Source organism: Pinus tabuliformis, chromosome 8 (assembly GCF_031772625.1).
Source record: "Pinus tabuliformis cultivar Carrire ecotype Pingquan chromosome 8, CPIR1, whole genome shotgun sequence".
NCBI classification, from domain to species: Eukaryota; Viridiplantae; Streptophyta; class Pinopsida; order Pinales; family Pinaceae; genus Pinus; species Pinus tabuliformis.
This window is the reverse complement of record NC_142294.1, coordinates 1,367,337,906-1,367,343,058: the sequence shown is the minus strand read 5'-3', so window position 1 is coordinate 1,367,343,058 and position 5,153 is coordinate 1,367,337,906.

Sequence of the window (5,153 nt, the reverse complement as noted above, 5' to 3'; positions counted from 1 at the left end):
TCCAAATTGAAATGTCCTTCCTCCAACACCTGTTGTATCCAATGGTACCTCATGTCAATATGCTTGGTTCATGGATAGAGTGTTGGATTCTTTGCTAAATGGATAGCACTTTGGTTATCACAATACAACACATATTTGTCTTGTTTTATTCCTATCTCCCAAAGGAATTGTTGCATCCACAACATTTCTTTGCAAGCCTCTTTGTAGCTATGTAGTTTGCCTTTGTTGTGGAGATGGCTAGTATTTTTGTACCCTAGATACCCAAGACATTGTTGCACCTGCAAATGTGTACAACTAACCAATGGTCGACTGTCTAGTGTCCACATCTCTAGCCATAATTGCATATGTAAAACTTGCAAGCACAATATCATTATTTCCTAAACATAAACAATAATGACTAGTACCTCTGAGATACCTCAAAATGAATTTTACTGCGTGTCAATGTTGTTTGCCTGGATTACCAAGAAATTTTCTAAGTCCTCCCAATGCATGTGAAATATCTAGTTGTGTACATACCATGGCACACATCAAGTTGTCGACTATTGAAGCATTAGGAACCCTACTCATTTCTTCTTTCTCCTTGTCATCACAAGAATAATAATTAGTGCTTAGCTTGAAGTGGGTTGCAAGAGGAGTATTGATTTGTGTGGCATCCATCATGTTAAACTTGTCAAGGACCTTCTCAATATATTTTTCTTTGTGACAGTCATAGCTTTTTGTTCTTTCTATCACGAATAATTTTCATTCCCAATATTTTTTGTGTTGGACCCAAATCCTTCATCGCAAATTAATTTCTGAAATCATTTTATAACATGTTAACCATTATCTTGTCATGTCCAACAATAAGTATGTCATCCAAATATAGCAATAGTATAATATAGTTTTCATGGTCATACTTCGTGATATATACAGAATTATAAACTTCTAAGTCTTTTAAAACCATGCATCAAAGAATGAATCAAATTTATTGTACCGCTGGTGAGGTGCTTGTTTCAACCCATAAAGTATCTTCTTCAATCTACAAGCTAGATTCTCTTTACCTTTTACATTGAAACATTTAGGTTGCTCCATATAAATCTCCTCCTCCAATTTTCCATGAAGGAAGGTAGTATTTACATCTAGTTGTTCGCATTCTAAATCCAAGGCAGTAACAAGACCAAAAATGACTCTAATTGATGACATATTAAAAACAAGTGATAATATTTCATTAAAATCAATACCTCCTTTTTAGGAAAATCTCTTCACTACCAGTCTTGCCTTGCACCTCTTCTTTCCTTGACCTTCATGCTTGATTTTGTATAACCACTTGTTCTGTAGGGCCCTTCTTCCTTTTGGAAGCATCACCAACTCCTAGGTTTGATTTTCTAATAGGGAGTCCATATTTTCCTACATAGCCTTCTTCCATTATTTTCATATTTATAAGCTTCTTGAAAACAGTTAGGCTCTCCTTCATCAATGAACAAAATATAGTTTGAGGGATGATACCTCTATGAGGGCTTATGAGGCCTAGAGACTTGCAAACCAACTATGGTGGAGTGTTTTTTGATTGGACCTCTTGCAATGGATGTTGCAACTGGACCTCTTACAATGGTTGTTGTGGTTGGACCTCTTGCAATGGTTGTTGCAAAATTTCTCCTTCTTGTTCATCTTGATGTCCATCATGCTCATTTTCTTGTAGCGGTGGAACATTTTCTTGTTGTTTTGTTGGATCTGTCAACAACCTTATTTACCTCCATATTTCCTACAGACCTCTTAAACATTTGTAATTCATTAAATATGACATCTTTGCTTCTAATAATTTTATTTTTAACTGGATCCCATACTCGGTAACCAAACTCGCCATCAACATATCCCTTAAAAATGCATCTAATAGATTTATCATCTAGCTTAGGTCTTTTCTCTTTGGGAATATGCACAAATGCTTCACATCCAAAAAATTGAGGTGAGAATAGTCTGCTTTCTTTCCAGTCCAGACTTCTTCAGGGATACCGCCATCCTCGGCTATAGGAGGTGATTGATTTATGATGTAATGGGTGGTCCTTTGGCAACTTCTGCTTTAAGCACTTTTCCAACCTGAAATTACAAAACATACTCCTAACCTTCTCCATGATAGTGTGGTTCATCCTTTCTGCAACACCATTCTCTTCAGGAGTACGAGGAACATTCTTCCCATGCTTCAATACTAGATCTATTACAATAATCCTTAAAGGAGTTTAAGTAATATTCTCCACCATTATCTATTCTTAAGCATTTCTACAATTTTCTAGTTTCCCTTTAAACAAAAACATGAAACTCTTGAAATATTTCAAATACTTCTCCTTTTGTTTTCATGGAGTAGGCCCAAACTTTCATGGATGCATCATTTATAAACTTCACAAAGCATGAGGCTCCTCCTAGTGACTTAATATCGGTAGGCCCGAATACATCATAATGTACTAATTCTAGCATATTTTTCTTTCATTCATGGCCACTTCTATGAAATGAAACCCTTTGTTCTCTACCATATATACGATTCTCACAAAAGTCAAAATCATAGGATTTCAAACCTAGAATCAAAATTTTGTTAGCAAGGAATTTTAGACCCTTCTCGCTCATGTGACCCACACGCCTATGCCATAAATTTGTTGAGTTTCCTTCTTTTGCAACAGCAACAACATTTGATTTTTTTTGTTGTTGCCCTCAATGTATACAAGTTTCTTGTCTTTGATCCTCTGGCCATGACCAATGCTCCTTTTCTGATCTTCCAACCACTTTTTCCAAAGATTGTCGGGTGAAGACTTCATCATCCAGTTGTCCCACAGGGATTAGGCTCATGTGCATTTTGGAACATGCCTGACATGTTTCAACAAAATATCTTGTCCCTTGTTTGCCTTGATTTGGACATCTCCCACTACAACAATTTTACAGAAATGATTGTTTCCAAGATGTATTCTACCATAATCACTAGTCTCATATGTAATGAAATTATCGTTACTTGGAGTTACATGATGAGATGCCCTAGAATCAAGGATCCAATCAATGCTACAACTAGAGGTATATAAGCATGCATCTTCTAGTGAAACTGTAAATAAAACATCACTTTCTGGAGCTATGGGTTTCACCTTCATTTGTGCTAGTTGATTTCTGATTTGTGTTACTTCATTTTTGTTCCTTCTACTTCCACTTCCAAACTCGGATTCCTTTTTCATGTGTCCCGACTTCCCACAATGAAATCATTTGGTTCTCCCTTTCTTTGATTTCTATCTGCCTCTTGACCTTGAATGCCCATGACGAGCTTGACCAATCTTCTTGTCGAGGTTAGTGAAAGTTAGAGCTTCTCCTCCCTTGTTTTCCACCATTTACTTGCAACGTAGCTTCTTGTTCATTAAATTGTTGTTGATGTCATCAAACTTCAAGGTCCGTGTAGGTGTTGAAGTGTTGATAGCTACTATCGAATTCTTACAATTATATGGCATAGAGCACAATAATAGGATGACTCTAATCTCGTCATCCAAAATAATTTTGACAGAGGCAATTTGACTTGTAATTATATTAAACTCGTTCAAATACTCCAGCATTGAACCACCTTCCTTCCTCTTGATATTATACAACTTATTCATCAAGAAAACTTTGTTCAATGTCATGTGTTTCTCATATAGATCATGCAATTTTTTCGATAGACCTTTTGCAATTTTCTCTCCAACAATATTAAAATATATGTTCTTTGCTAGACATTGACAAATTGTGGTGATGGCCTTTCTGTCTAGCTTACTACAGTCTTCATCCGTCATTGATGAGGGACTTTTCACTACTCCCTCAATCGGAAAATATTGATCATTTAAAATCAGTGCGTCCTCCATCTATGCCTTCCATAGGGAAAAATTAGCCCCGTATAATTTCTCCATATCACTTAATGTCACTATCTCCATGCTCATAAGTCTCCTCAACAATAACCTGGCACATCCAAAAATTAAAAAGAACAACCTGACACTCTGATACCAATTGTTAGATTAAAAATGATGATGAATGATTATGAACGATCCAAAAATTGGATGTAGACTCCAAATCAACTACGAGATAGAGGAGCTACAACATTCATATAAGCTATAGAGAGAAGACACAACAAGGAATCCTGCAACAAAAAATTAAACAACGCATAAGAGCCAAAATTATATTTTTATATTACATTGCTTCACAAGCCTTACTGACTTTGTGAGAGCAACTTACAATCACTTCTTTATATAGGCATGGCTTCTCTACAATCTTCAACTCTAGATTTTTCTAGAGTATTCAATGCATTTAACTACTTCTTTAACAAATTTGGGTAGAGGAAACATCCAGATTTTTATAGAGAAAAATCCATCTTCTATGTGAGTTTTTAAAAAATAATGTATGCTTTATTTGGGAGTTGGTGGTGGTTAACATTCATCGACACTCTCTTTCAGCATCTTCTAGCACAGTCTCTAGAGACTTCAAGACCATTTGCTTCACACCTCAACACAATTAGACTTTGCCTTAGCTTACAATGTAGTCTAAATGTTCTATATGCTTTTTCCCTTTTCTGGATATATTGTTCGATAAGTTTTGCCTAAAATCCAGCCAAAAATTATTGGAAGGACAGATTTGAGTTTTTAAATTTGTATACAATGAGCACCCCAAGGGTTTTTCCGCTATGAATTCAAAAATGCATTTCAAACAATGAAAAATAGCAATGTCACAAAAAAATACCACCAAATTTCAAGAAAAAAGACAAAAATGTAAACCAATTAAACTTTACATAGTATAATCTAAATATTCTACAATTTTTGCTTTTCTCTAGTACATTTTTTAATAAAATTCACCCAAAATTTAATAAAAATTATTAGAATAATAAATTTGAATTCTTAGATCTCCATAGATTGAGTATCTTAATCATTATTTAGAACTCTAAATTAGTTTATTAACATTTAAAAAATATGCGCAACACAAAACAATTAAAGGGGAGGTGTCATTCCTATTTTAAATGAACACTCCACTGGTTGGGATTCTACTTGCTGGGATACTCTGTCTCCCCTGTTTTTTCCTCTAGTTTTCTGTGGATTTTGTCCTAAATTCGGAAGATGCCTGGGAGGCTTGCAATGGACAGTGATGGTTTGGAAGGCTTATCTGATTGATTAGTAAACAAAAATGAAATT